We start from the raw sequence: 15439 nt of genomic DNA, 5'->3' as shown, positions 1-15439 counted from the left end.
GCTGAGCATGTGACCAGCTCTAATGGCAGTAGACTGATAGATAAGGCTTGCTGTGGGTTGTGAGGCTTATTTAGGCATACTTCACAATGCTGGTCAGTGCAGGTTCATGAAGATCGAAAGCATAGACGTGGCAACACACGCGTACGGTACAATTATCCATTACGGTTTTTTTTGGGTTTGATCGCGTAAATATAAATGTGTTGTTAAACCCGCCACCAGCAACACTCCGATGTGCTTAACTAATAACTGACATGTTTTGCTTACAAATTGGCTGTCGGGGTTTAACGAAACATTAATATATACGCGATCTAACCCAAAAAAACCTGTATTATGGATAATATTGGTCGCTAAAGCCTAACCTGTTAAACAGTACAATTGATTTTGCAGCATATGGCACGTGTTTTATGTATCAAATCTGCTTCGCTCTCGAGATTTAATAACATCTAATTAATTCCAGGTGATTTGGTGACAGGATACATATTGTGTAATGATTCTTACGTAATGAGGGGTGCCTGCCGTGATTCTGTAACCTTTAAATACATTGCAGTACGTGTTGAAGACACAAAAAAATAAAGGCAAAAACGTTCCCGGCCCAAATTCCACATTCCCATGTCAGGGGCTAGACATCCCATAGGACGACCACTCACAACTTCCCAACAAAAGCTGCAGATATTTCACCAAGCCCCACAGACACATGCATTTGCCCTGTCGGTTTTTATGAGAATGCAGACTTGCACATGAGCTGTAGCCTCCATTGCAAGATACCACTGTGCAAACACCATCGCCTGGTGAACACCATCGCTGCCCACGTCCACTTTACATCAGGGGGTGCGCGTTTGACCAAGACATTATTATTATTATTGCAAAATGGTATTGCTGTAATCGTGGTTGGCGCACTGCGCTATGAGGGAAATAAATAAGTTAACCTCTAAGCTCGATTTCCAGCCACGGGCAACATCAGTGGCAAATTAAATGTTCACCAATCTCCTGGTCGCCTCCATCACCTCAATCAACCAGCAACTGACCAGGGTGGTGAAGTATGGTTAAACAATGCCTAACCACTGACACGGCACGGTGAGGCATTAATGCAGCAGTTGATTGCAACTGGACTCCAAATTATTATTATTCTAATTGAAAATATACACCGTATTCTTTCTACTTGATAATTGTTTTTTGACCCTTTTATCTGGCAACAAAACTGACACCTTTTTTACAACATATATGCACTGTCCTTGAAATTGATTGGTCCACACCCGAGACAGCTTTTCTTAGAGCCTAGTCTCACATGGTGTTGGACCAGATGACGCCAAAAGGCGCACAACTCAAAGACAATACACCATCAGAGTATGAGAGCTCGGGGTAAGCATTTACACCATTGGAATCTCCTTTGCCAGTAGCAAAATATGATAATTGTTTTTTACTCTTTTATCTGGCAAAAAAACTGACACCTTTTTTTACAAGGAGTCACGTTTGCATTGACCAAAATACCTGCGGTTCGGAATGCAAACAAAAAACCCAACTCTGATAATGTATGTGCACTGTCCTTGAAATTGATTGGTCCACACCCGAGACAGCTTTTCTTAGAGCCTAGTCTCACATGGTGTTGGACCAGATGACGCCAATAGACGCACAACTCAAAGACAATGCACCATCAGAGTATGAGAGCTCGGGTTAAGCATTTACACCATTGTAACCTCCTTTGCCAGTAGCAAAAATATGAAAATTGTTTTTTTTTGCATTCCCACCGCAGGTATTGTGGTCAATGCAAACATGACTCCTTGTAAAAAAAGGTGTCAGTTTTGTTGCCAGATAAAAGAGTAAAAACCCAATTATCATATTTTGCTACTGGCAAAGGAGGTTCCAATGGGGCACTACATTTACTCCAATATGCCAGTGCGACCAAATAAACCCGTGTTACAGGACCGCTTAGGAAGAGGCCTTTTTCATCAAGCAGTGGATCGATCAAGGCTGATGATGGACATCAGCCGAGAAGCGTCAACATCTAACAGTGCCATGAACACAGCTCTCGTATGATGAACTAGGCTATGGATAACGTTCAACGTCATGGATTGCGAGGCCCGATGCGAGTAGGAATTTCCCATCAATGTTTGAATGGAGCCTGGCACCTGCCCCTATGCATTCTAACCACCAGCTCGCTCCACACACGCCACTACCGATTGACACCAACCATTGCTACAATCAACGCCCCTGTTATACCCACGATGTGTCTCACAGCTGTGATCGCGAATCCGTCGATCATTTCGCGATTATTTTACCACACAAATCGGCATCTCCACACTTGACTCGCTCGTACCTGGCTGGGGCCGACGCGTCGCGACCATTTCCCGTAGCGCCCGAATGATCACACGCATAGAAATGTAAAAAACACAGAAACGTTCACACGAACCTTACCTTTAGCGGCGAACGGAGACTATTGTGAGGAAACGTGCGGATTATAAAACAAAGAGGGAGCGGGGAGGTTAAAGGAATAAAAAAAACTAAATTATTGAATCGAGTCGCCCTCAGCACTCCTCCGTTGCTGCATCTCCCAGCCCGCACCCGGCTCCGAGTAAATAAATAATCAAATAAAGCGGCGCGCGCTGACGTCACGCGCACGGCGCAGTCCCCTCCTCGCTTCCCATTGGGCGAGGTGGAACGTGACGTCATCGCGCCAACAGCGTCCACCGCCGTCAACCAGCCGTGTCGTGACGTCATCACGCACACATTGTGTTGACGTCACGTGGTCGTCACGACGTTGGGGGGTTTATTATAGCCCAGGTGGGGGTAGGGGGGGTGGGTTGAAAGCGTTTGTATTTTATAGTGAACATTGGAATGTCTCCAGATTTGTTTTCAATAGTTCACATTAAACGCAATTGGAAATGAGCGAAACTGTCAAAAAATTAACCCGTAAAAAACTAAGTTTTTCACTATAAATCCTTTATATGCGTGGCGGCTAGAGTCCTCTCGTCCTCTGGCTTGAGATGGCTGCCACCTATGGGTCAGATGATTGTCTGCCAGCATTAAGCAATTGGTAATTAAATATTTTTAAAAAAATTCCCTAAACAGTGTAAAATTTTGGAAAAAAAATTTCACGAAAATTAATTGTCACGCACAACGAGTCTGTGTGGAAAATGTCAGCTCGATTGGATCACGGGAAGTGGGTTAAAAACGACCGAAAGATTTGCACGGTCGTAAGCAACGAAGCAAGCACGCAAGCAAGCAAGCAAGCGAACTTAATATAAAGGATTTAAAAAATAATCAAGTCGAGTTGATGTTTTGTTGCTGAAAATAAAAACGTGGTGAGGATTCAAGAGGACGGGATTGAGTTGAGGTCTCATTTTTCAAGAGCGACTTGGAGGTCACCAACGTGTTGACACACGCCAATTATAGCAAATAAAAAACTATTAAGCAAAGAGAACTAATGGCTTCTAATATAGCAACACAAGCGTTCGTCCTGATGACGACCGCTTGTGTTGCGATCGAAACGTCGTAGTTTTTTGTTATTTTTTTGTTATTTTCTTTGAACCTATCTACGTGACTTTACCGAAATACCCAAGAATATGAATTCCTGCAGTCACGAAAGCTTTTACTGGTAGGAACCTCCTGGTTCCACCAGCCCACAGGGGATTATTGTGTCCGTCCGTCGTGAATCCAAAAATGGGAGGGGTGGGGCTGGGTGGGGAAGGGAGGGCTGGGTGGGGAGGGTGGGGAGGGGCTGGGTGGGGAGGGAGGGGCTGGGTGGGGAGGGTGGAGAGGGGCTGGGTGGGGAGGGTGGGCAGGGGCTGATTGGGGGGTGGGAGGGGTGGGGCTGGGTTGGGAGGGGCTGGTCACCCCGTGGTGCCCTTATAAAACTCAACCTACTCACGCCGGCTTGTGCCCGCCCCCACAGTCGGGCATATTTGCGGAATACACCACGCCGCCGTTGACCCTGGCCATTGACCGAGCAACCCAACGTTCCTACCAGCTCCCTCCGCAGGAATGTGTAAGTCAAACTAAAATTTTGCTGCTACCCAAGCGACGGCACTATGACAATGACATTAAATATCCATTAGGTGGCACTCGTAAAAATCTAAAACTAAATAAAAAATTAACCTTTTTTTATTTGGACCTGGAGAAATATCCACGCAAACACGGGGAGAACATGCAAACTCTAAATAGTACTATATACAAGCGTCAGGGTCGGGATCGAACCCACGACCTCCTATATACCAGGCGAGGTAGTTAACATCTCACCACCGTGTAATTGCACGTTGCTTCTGCAAAATAAGTAACCTGGTTTTAAATTACACCTAATTGAATGCTCAAAAAAACAATTAATTATCCTAAAGAAACTACTAAAGTACATTCCAATGATCCTTTACCGTAAGTTTTTTTAGATCCGCTAATTAACAAAGGCCTCCTAACCCAGCTCTCCTGGTCACGGAGGAGATGGGGTGGGGGAAAATTGGGGGTGAATGAAGTTACAGTTGCTCTATCATTGCTTTGATGCGAATAATGCAACTTTAGAAAATAAGGATTATAATAGGATTAACAATGTTCTTACAATTTTTTAGACCTTCACTCACGCGAGTTTAAGCAAGTTACATGCCCAGCTGGCAGCAACGATCTTTCCAACAAAGGAAACTGAGTTTCTCACGTTTCCTTGGGATGGGAAACCATGGCATTTTCTTAATATAAACGGATACATTTAAATTGGCATTGATACCAGCATGCAGATGCTTAGCCAAAGCAAATAGCGTTGCCATCATCGGATCTGTTCACATTCCCCGAAGCAGGAGGCTTGGCTTTTCTCCTTAATTCTCTGGCCCCCTGCGTAGCACAAGCAAGGCATCGCACAGCATGAACGTGCAACATTCACCAAATCCAATCACATAATCTGCCAGGAAAACTCGGTACGGGGTTTAATTTTGCTTTGCGGAGGCGTCAGCTTGCAAGCATTTCGCCTAATTCAAGGCACGTCTGCGTAAGCTACGGTGTTTTTGCAATGTTTATGCAGATGCCATCAATGTGTTGCCGATGTCTACGGCCACGCGTGTTCGCTCGCTCGGTCAACCACCGCAATCGTCTTCTTTCGTATGGCTGATTCTTCTTCTTTCGTATGGATTAATTGCAGCAGATTAAAGATGTAATTTTAGATTTCTTCTCCACTCAATGTGTCTGTTCAGACACAGAGTGGATCTCGTCCATTTCTCCTTTAAAGGAGTGAAAACAACAGCAGCGGAGTATTTACAATGTGGTCGATGGTTTTGGATTTGTGGCCGCACTCGCAGGCCGCCGAATCTTTGATGCGCCATTTGTGCATCAGGTGGTCGCATCGGCCGTGCCCGGTCCCGATTCGGTTGATGGTCGACCGCTGGCGGCGTGGGAGGTTGAAACGGGGAGGTTCGACGGTAGGGTCCTGTATGAGATGTTTATTTTTGACGTCTCGGCCGCAGTCCAGACTCGCTTCCATCTCTGGCCTTCATTTGTATTCGTGGCGAGGAGTGAGGCTGCTGTGATCCAGAAGGGGTGGTGTGATTGTAGGCGAACAGGCGGAATTAGCTTTATGTCCCGATGTATTGGAAGGTGCAGTTTGATGAGAATTGTTTGGTACTTCTAGATGGCCGCTGTTTCGCGACGCATTTGCGGCGGAGCAATGTCGGTGAGTCCCGGGAGTCACTGGATCGGCGTCGACTTCAGCGTGCCTGAGATGGCACGCAGTGCGATGTTCAGTATTGATCACCTGTGCGTCCCCGCACAGGTGATCAATACTCTCCCATCGAATACACGAAGGCGAGCGTGGCAGTCCGTAGTATTCGCGCATCACAGCCCCAACTAGTTCCTGTCAGTTTATGGACAATGTTCGTGCGGGTTTTTATTTTGTTGCTCAACTGCTTAATGTGTTGCTTGAAAGCGAGACTTCGATCGATCACCACTTCAAGGTATTTCGCGAGTGGGTCGTGGGATATGGTTTTAACACAAACCTCGATCTTCAGTGTATTTATTTGCCTCTGCATTGCTGAGATAGAATTTTGAGGACACTCTCTTGGTTAGGTGTTCCTTAAGTTGCCAGGAGTAGAAATAATTTGCAAATTTCTTTAGGTCGGTGTTCAAGCCGTCTTAAGCTGCGCTGAGCATCGTCGCTTGGCTAGCCAGCGCGAGACCGTCTGCGTAAATGAACTTGCGGCTTAACGTGTCCGGCATGTCGCTGGTGTAGAGAATGAACAGGGCTGGTGCTAATACTGACCCCTGCAGTAGGCCATTTTGTAAAGTTCGTGGGCGGCTGACCTGGTTTCTGAGATGGGCCCGAAATTGTCGGTGGCTGAGCCGATTGGCGATGAAGCAAACCGTTTAATCACACTTGATGGTGTTGTCGAGTTTAAGGAGGAGTCGTCGGCGCCAGACCGTGTCGTATGCAGAGGACAAGTCTATGAAAGCAGCTACTTCTTCTGCTTATACTGAAAGCCGGCTTGGATGTGTGATGTCAAGGTGAGGACATGGTCACACCAACTTCGTTGTGGCCGAAAACCTGCCTGCTCAGGTGGTATGGTGGCTTCCAAGAGAGGAGAGAGTCGGGCTAGCAGTACTCACTCCAGTAGCTTGTAGGCTGTCCGAAGAAGAGTGATTGGCTTGTGGCTGTGTGGGTCATCGGCAGGTTTTCCTGGCTTGAGGAGAGCAATAACTTAAACTTTTCTCCAAAGTCTTGGTAGCTTGCTGGTGGCGATGATTGTTACAAAAGTTTCACCAGCCAGTTTCTTCCTTTGCTGCCAATGTGTTTAAGGAATTCTGGGTAAATCCCATCCATTCCTGCGGCTTTACCTGCCTTCCTTACTGCCAGTGCGGCATCTATGTCTTTTGGAAGTACAGCTCCAGACAGAGGAGAGTTTTTGACACTGGTGAAGAGTATCTTTTGCGGCTTGTTTTACTGTGCGTTCTTCTTTTCGACTTTCGATTGTTTTTGCATTGCCGGGAAGCTGCGTCGCTATCCCATGATCAGTTGCCTTAGAAGTCCGGTGTTCTGAGGGTGCTGCTCCATGAGCTTCCGCAGTAACCCCCATGCCCTGTTGCTGGATTGCGTGAAGTCAAAAGACTCCATCAATGCTGCCTACTTTGCTCGTCTGGCAGAATCGAGCGAGTGTAAAAGGGCTGTTGCAATCTCCGGGTCACCAGTGCTTTCTTGTTCTCCAGCTGGGGGTGTAGGGCCTCCAATAGTCCCGTGGAAGCGCATCCCTGGCGGCTTGCTTCGCGAGCACGATGAACTGCTCAAACTTTTCACGGTTGGTGGAGATGTGGTTGGTATTCTTCCACAGCAGCCATTAAAACAGGCCAATTTGGTCGTCCGAAGTTGCAGTGGTGGTCTTGGCGTGCTCGTGATTACTGGAATTTCGTGGCCAACATGGATGACCACGTGCTTGTGCTGGCTGTGCGGGAAGCGAGGCAGGACTTTGCGCATGGTGGGCAAAGGCTGAGCCATTCTTATCTGTAGTTACAAAGCACAGGTTTGGGTTGTATTCCCTATTCTACCATGCGCAGTGGAATGTGCCTTGTTGCTTGGCATCAAACACGAGGAAGAGCTCTTGTGCAGATGCCCAATCAAGGATTTGTCCGCCTGCCAGGTCGTTAACTAGGTAACTCTACATTGTGCGATGGCTATTGAAGTCACCTATGTAGACCGCGGGATGTTGTGCCGCTGGCAAAGGAGGTAGGTGCTAGGATGGTGTGGTCGTTTGTGGACATTGGAAAGATGAGACCGGCGATTCTTGTCCCAACTGTGAAGTCGTTGTCTGTCTGAATGACTCAAGGCCGTAGCGTGGCCATGGAGTCAACATTGGGGGGACCAAATCTTCCAGGGTGTCTGGGGGTCCCAACCCAAAAAAAAATTTTGAAAAATAATTTCCTGCCTAAAATATTAAAACATTCACGAACACATGGGATGGGCTTTATTTATTTATTTACAATGTCGAATAGTGTATTGTATTACATTGCCGTGTTTTAACTTTTTTTTACTATTTCTTGTTTCATTGTATGTAATAGCAGAGATTAGGGATTAATCAAGTACAACCATAACCACAATCATATAAACATAAATCTATGCATTGATTTATATGAAGACAAGACCAGATATTGCGGCCAAGGTTTAGCAAATTGTTGTCTTTATTTACATAGCATCGCAATAAAATGTTTTATACCAAAAAATTGGGGGGGGGGGGGGGGGACATTTTGAGCATATTTGAATATTGGGTGGGAATGACTTCTGTTGCGTCTTTCACGTGATGCGTGACGTAAGTAGCCAGACCGTGTTTAGCGCGGCCCTTAGAAGCAGCGAGGATGCACCCTGGAATGTTCAATCGTAGATAGCTGATTTCCTCCACATGCGTCTCTTGGAAAGTAAGGATGTCGATGTTTTCTTGCTGAAGGATCTTTGCGAGGACATCTGTGTCTTCGCTCGTGATAGGTCCTCGACTTTTAGCTGGCCTCGACGAAGCGAGGGGCCGATGGCTCGCCTCCGTCTGGCCCCGAGGAGGACCTTTGTTGCCAGGATTGTTCTTTCTGCTGTAAGGAGCCGTCCATAAATGACGTCACGCACCTAGTGGGGGGGGGGGGGGGGGGGTCAGACATTTGTGACGATGTGTGACGAGAGGGGGGGGGGGGTGAGAAATGTGACGTCACACCAAAATGCGCAACTTTAGATAAATATAGACAACACGTTCTACCTAATTAAATAGACTTTTCAATAAATGTTTTCTCCTCCAACATCAGAGTGCAGCACCACATTAAAAACGCACTACAATCACAATAGTTTAAAGCGATTTGAAGCATGTTTTATTTTGGGGGGGGGGCAGAGCTTTGTGACGTCATATTTTAGGGGGGGGGGGTCTGACTTTTTGTGACGTCGTGTGACGAAGGGGGGGGGGGGGTCAAAAATCGTCCAAAATCGCGTGACGTCATTTATGGACGGCCCCTTAGCGATATCATTCATTACGAACTTCATTGTAAACTTCGTTCACATAACAGGGTGGGCCACGAGAGGGGGGACAGCACCCACGTATCACCATACCAGAAGAGGAGAGACCTACATGGAATGATAAAACATCGTATTGAGTGGCGTGCTATTAATACAAACGAATGGAATGAAATTACTCAACTGACAAAACCGGTGCTTTAAATGTCATGGGAAGACTTTCAAATGTTGCAGGACAGCTACCTCGAAAAGAGGACAATCCTGGTGAAACCAGGACGGGTGACATCCCTGACGACCGCATCACCCTGAGTAACAGGAGACATTACAGCCCTGCGATTGTAGTCATCCAGAGCAGACCATAAAACGTACTACGACACGATGCCCCGATCCACAAATACGAAGGCGACATCACAGCGATACGACTCCGTTGCTACTGACAGCGTTGGCTGGCTTGACCGCCGCAATGTGAAATTGTCGTCGTTTGCTCTGCATCTACATCAGCCGCACGAAAGCAGAAGACTGGGAAAATTTCACACGGATGGCGACTCTTATCTCATACTCGTTGGTTCTTTCGGTAAAGTCACTTTGTGACTTTGTGACTTTACCGAAAGAACCAAAGAATATTAATTCCTGCAGTCATGAAAGTTTTAAGTCAAAATTTGACTCATCTCCTTTGCTGAATTAAATGCTGGTGTGCCAACAGATGGCGCAACTTCCCCACAAATCCAACCGGTCTCCTTCGGTTCTGCCTCGCCACTTACGTGACCTGCTGTTGCAGACTCACTAACGAAGAGCCGATCGCTTGACAAGAACTAGGCATTCTCCCCAAGTCACACTCAAACCCCCGCGCAGAATGCGTTCTTGCTTGTCTGAGGGTTCAAATGACAAAGCCTCCACGGAAGCCTTGAGGAATGGCACGCAGAAGAAGGGTGCCACCTACCTTCACGTTCTGGCATTCTCTTTCACGTGTATGTTTGTTGAACTTCTTTCGCACTGTACGTGTGAAAGACTCCATTTTCATGAGAGCACATGGAGGGGAGAACTTCCCACTCTATGGAGCTGGGCACCCCCGTTCTTAGACTTGGACCACGTGCATTACACTGGTCAACACACTTTTTCTGGCATAAGGTATTCCAACGGTTCTAAGGTAATTTTGGGGTGCTGACTCCAAATCTGGCATTAGTTTTATTCTTTGGTTCTTTTGGTTAAGTCACGTCTAAAGATAAAATAATAAATTAAATAATAGCATATTACGACGTTTTGATTGCAACACAAGCAATCATCATCAGGCATAAAAGAAATAGCAACAACAATCTAACTAGAATACTATAGACAGACATACAATCGGACAGACATCACACCGCTTGTATGTCTGTCTATAGTTTTCTAGTTAGATTTTTGTTGCTATTTCTTTTATGCCTGATGATGATTGCTTGTGTTGCAATCGAAACGTCGTAATATGCTATTATTTAATTTATTATTTTATCTTTAGACGTGACTTAACCGAAAGAACCAAAGAATAATTCCTGCAGTCACGAAAGCTCCAAAATTAAGACTGGCATCAGTTTTTGTCTATCACATCAGGTTTTTGAGATATCAAATATTGCATTTTCAATTAAAACTGCATAAGAAAAATATTAAATAAATGTGGATATCTACATACAATTATATTATAGACACACTATCCTAAAAATACAGCACCATATTTTAACACTAAAGCAGTCACTGACTCGCAACAACTTGCAATCATAAGTGACAGAGTTAATTTCGGGTAAAATCAATGAAAATGGCGTATGCCGATAGCATAAAACTTATGTGATAGAGCAAATCTGAGATCAGATTTGGAATCAGCACCCTGAAATTAGTCTAAAACAGCTGCAAAAATCCAGGCCAGAAATATTTTTTTTGTTGACCAGTGTTATTAATGCAATATATATATCAGACACATGAAATTATTACCGAATCCCATCGAGATTGAGTTTGAGAATTGGTATCGCCGCGTCCTTTGTGAGACCGGTAAATACATTGTCTGCAATCCCATTTGATCTTATCTAAACGGAATTTATATATCGCCTTATAACCAAGGTGCTTTACAGAGAATTATGAACGGTTTATATTAATGTCATGGTGGAGATGGGGTGAATAAAATAGATGAGAGGAAGCAATGGGTGCGAATGTGTGATGCGTGAATTCGGCGACAGCGATATTAATGACTGCAAATGATGGTGAATGAATGGATTGAATAAATGGGGAATGAGTGATAGCCACAGCATGAGAATATGAAGAGGGAACAGTGACGGTGGTGGGTTATGAGGGATGGAGATTAAGGGGTCGTGGGGTGAGCTCGGGGGACAATAGGTGAGTTTTGAGTGAGGTGCTCAAACTTAGCGAGCGAAGGTGATTGTTTAATGTGAAGGGGGGAGTTTGTCAAGGGTTCAGGGGTTGGAGCAACTGAACCTCATCCCCTACCACTGCTGTCATCTGCTGGATGCTCCCTGGCCCCAGATGGGAGCCAGACTGTCGAAAGACTTCGAGGGACGATACCGTCTTGATAATGACCCTGACATCGGCACAAAACTTTCCACACCACTCGACGGAGATGCACTTTCAAGGGCAAGTCACACAACCTAACTCGGACTATTGAAAGGAGGATGAAACCTATTTCCTGGACGATTTTCCACAGGACTTGGTGACAATCATTCTCATTGAAAATCGTACCCAAACTATCCATCCATAATTAAAATTAAGAAGGCCAGCTATATATTTCCTTGCAGAATCGACATGGTGATTTGAGGCAATTCTTTGCTCATGAGACAGTGCTTCCCACCTTCTTTTTTAGACTCTGGCAAGCTTCTTTTTTAGCCGAGCATGAGGTCTAAGCGACTAAAATGTGTGGAGCACAAACATGAGCCCGAGATACTTACAAACTTTGACTCTAACGTTCTGCATGGTGCAGTCATCGTTGATTGCATGCCCCCTGCTGCATCGTGCATATTTCATGACTACGCAGATGTAGGTGTTTGTACCCTACGCCGACCACACTGCGTAGGGTACAAAGAGGGTGGACATCGTGTGGGGTGTTTATATTTCGCACGGTTTAAAATAGTCCACCCCAGAATAAAAGGGTCAAAGGTGCGTGCAGGAAAGTGCCAGTTGAAGCAAAACTGCCAGGCAAGCGGAATGACTTTCTTCGCGACCCATTGAACGAGCCTTTGCTGTTATTGACTCCTCAGGTTGTAGCTGCCACATGTCAACCAGACGAAGCTATACACATCACAGAAGGGGCAGTCTGCAAACTCCCATCGGTTCTATAATCCCCATGTCTAATTGCAATGATGAGGAAGCTGATACTCGGATTGTGGTTGACGTGTGTCGTGCTTTAGAGTTGAGAGCAAGGATCTAAAACTTTCCAGATACGCACTGCGGACACAGATGTGGTTACGGTTGTCATTGGCAAATTCCATGACCTCACTGTAATACAACCCCTGGAAAACATCTGGGTGACCTTTGGAATGGGGAGGGATTTCTGCTTTGTACCACATCATTAGAATATGTGCCAGCCTTGGCGAACAAAGATGAAGAGCCTTGCCTGTGTTCCACATATTTTCTGGTTGCAAAACAACAACAACATCCTCCTTCATGGGCAAGGGCAAAAGGTCAGCCTGGCAGGCTTGGCAGTCGTATGAAGAGGTCACAGGGACATTTTGCGTGCATGGTCTTTCACCCATTTGAATAGCTGCACTTACACTTTCGTCAATTTCAAAAGCTCGAAAAAATTGTCTGTTGTCATGGGTGACAAGACAGGCTCTATCTCACCTTTGTGAACGAGGCCAAGATGGATCTGTTCTCTCAGAAGAATCAAACTCTAGACAAACTACCACCTACTCAGGATGCTCTACTTCAACGTGCTCAACATGCTCTCTACCGGGCTGGAGTTTCGGTGACAAGCAACACGTCGCAACAGCTGGCTCCTTCTCCAGAGGGCTTTTGTTGGACCAAGAACATTGACAAATGTGGTGTTTTTATCAACCGTGCAATATAAAAAAGATCACTAAGCCACACAACTATTGAGACCTCAGTAGTTGGAACAGCACTGTGTGTGTGTGAATGACTGTACGGATCAGGCCCATAGCTCCAAGTGTAGGAGGAAACAAAGTCCACATCGGGTTGTGTAGGCTCATGCAGGTGGATGAGTTGAAAAATTGAAATGCCCTGGTAGTTTGTGGCTTCAAACGCCATTGCTTTCTCGCATAGAGACTCGTATAGAGAGACCCAGAGACTCACGCAGAGAACCGGAGACTCAAGACCCGTATATTTGCACAGAGGCACATATATTTTCTTGGAGATCCATAGAATCAACACAGAGACTCAAATAATCGCACATGGTCTGACTTAGAGACTCACATAGAGACTCCCATAGACTCGTATAGAGACCCACTGAGAAAATGGAACGCGTTAGCCAGTGGCTTCTCACACAGAGACCCGTACAATACTCACTTAGCGATACACAACATCACACAGAATCCAATAAGCTCACAAAGAAACCCAAGGACTCATACAGAGACTGATCTAGAGACTCATATAGAGACGCGCAGACTTACATAGAGAACCACAGCCTCACATCGGGACCCCAACAGACCTACTGATAAACTGGAACGCGCTGGCCAGTGATACATAAAATCACACAGAATCCAATAGGCTCACAAAGAAACTCAAGGACTCACACAGAGACTGATCTAGAGACTCGTATAGAGATGCGCAGACTTACATAGAGAACCACAGCCTCACATCGGGACCCCAATAGACCCACTGAGAAACTGGAACGCGCTGGCCAGTGATACATAAAATCACACAGAATCCAATAGGCTCACAAACAAACTCAAGGACTCACACAGAGACTGATCTAGAGACTCGTATAGAGACGCGCAGACTTACATAGAGAACCACAGCCTCACATCGGGACCCCAATAGACCCACTGAGAAATTGGAACAGGGTGGCAGGGGCTTCGCCATCAGGGCTGTCTCCAGCAGACGGGCGCACGCAGGCTCCGCAACTTGCCCAAGAGAACCGGTCTGGAGGGAGCCCCAGCACTTGGTGCAGTTTCATCATCATCACCATCAGCGACCACCACATGCTGCCTTCGTGTTCCAATGATCGGCTCAGTCAGGGGTCGGCAACCTTTCAAAAGAGGAAGAGACATTTTTTTTTGTCTTTTGACCAAAATAGTTGGAGGGCCCCATCACACGCGCAGGGCGACTTGTACACAAACACAGCAGCAGGTAGACAGCAGATGACAACACACACATCCTCGGCGTAAATAAACAAAATAGGTTGATGGAATAAACTGCGTGGAATGAATTCCACCCCTCGACCGCCCCTGCTCCCCTTAGTTATTCTTTAACATTACAGTTTGCCTATCAATTAACACTTTCGTGACTGCAGGAATTCACTTGATACAGTAAATCTAGCTGTGACGGTCCCACCTGATGACGGAGACTTGTGTTGCCTCCGAAACGTCGTGATTTTTATTATGATTTTATTTCTATTATTACTTTTATAAATTTTTATTTTATTTTTTACCCACGTGACTTTACCGCAGAAACCTTACAGTATTAATCCTTGCAGTCACAAAAGCTTCAAATCTAGAATTCATATTGTTGGTTCTATCGGTAAAGTCACGTAGATGGAAAATAAAAATGATAAAATAAAATTATCTACGTGACTTTATCGAAAGAACCAAGAATACAGCTCGACTGTTGCACATTTTGTCATCACCAAGACATTCGATAGCGGAACCCCACTTCCCTGCCATATTTAATAGATACTCCTTACGTGAAATTACGCTTGAAAATTTACGGGGGTTTTTTTTGGCGTCTTCTTTTTTCAAACTGCTGCCCACATGGGGTCGGCCAAAGAGCCGCACGAGGCTCCGTCGGCCGCAGGTTGCCCCCCCCCCCCACCTGGCCACGAGGTTGCCCCCCCCCCCCCACCACCTGGCCACGAGTTCCACCTGTGCACGTGCACGCGCGCGCGCGCGTCATCACCACTCGAGGATGGAAACCCAGAGGGCTTCGCTTTGTCGACTTCTCGACACAAAACCGCCACCGGCGTGTGGGCGATTGTCACTGGTGGCGGTGGGGCTTTCCGAACAGGGGTTGTTGATTCATACCGGCGCCATAACATGCGTTGTTCCAGTTAAGCAAAGGCCACGATATAACGCTGCAGATTTACGGATTATTTGTGTGCAATTCACAGTGAACCCAGGAATGATGATCACCATCATCATCATCCATGGTCAATCCGCTGCTGGATGAAGCTCTGGGGCCGTTCATAAATGACGTCACGCGATTTTGGACGATTTTGACCCCTCCCCCCCTTCGTCACACGGCGTCACAAAAAGTCAGATCCCCCCCCCCTCAAATATGACGTCACAAAGCTCTACCCCCCCCCCACCCCCCAAAACCTTATTTCCATTTTGAAAATAAAACATGCTTCAA

The 15439-nt window shown here is 46.1% G+C and overlaps 1 protein-coding gene and 1 long non-coding RNA gene across 2 annotated transcripts in view; both read right to left on the bottom strand.

The window, feature by feature from the left end:
* Positions 1-2556, bottom strand: part of LOC133342269 (centrosomal protein of 170 kDa-like) — an 83483-nt gene extending 80927 nt beyond the window's left edge. Inside the window, 1 exon segment of the mRNA XM_061551321.1 lies at positions 2413-2556. The gene's annotated coding sequence lies outside the window, so the exon portion shown is untranslated.
* Positions 2557-8464: 5908 nt separating this feature from the next.
* LOC133342318 (uncharacterized) lies at positions 8465-13757 on the bottom strand. Its single transcript, XR_009755121.1, has 3 exons — positions 13748-13757; positions 13543-13580; positions 8465-8566 (listed from the first exon to the last, which is right to left on the bottom strand). It is a non-coding gene; the product is annotated as an uncharacterized LOC133342318 (long non-coding RNA).
* Positions 13758-15439: the final 1682 nt, after the last annotated feature.

This window comes from Lethenteron reissneri, chromosome 14 (genome assembly GCF_015708825.2).
Source record: "Lethenteron reissneri isolate LAM-NWPU_2019-01 chromosome 14, ASM1570882v1, whole genome shotgun sequence".
Taxonomy (NCBI): Eukaryota; Metazoa; Chordata; class Hyperoartia; order Petromyzontiformes; family Petromyzontidae; genus Lethenteron; species Lethenteron reissneri.
The sequence above is the reverse complement of the archived record's forward strand: the minus strand, read 5'-3'. Positions and strand labels throughout refer to the sequence as shown.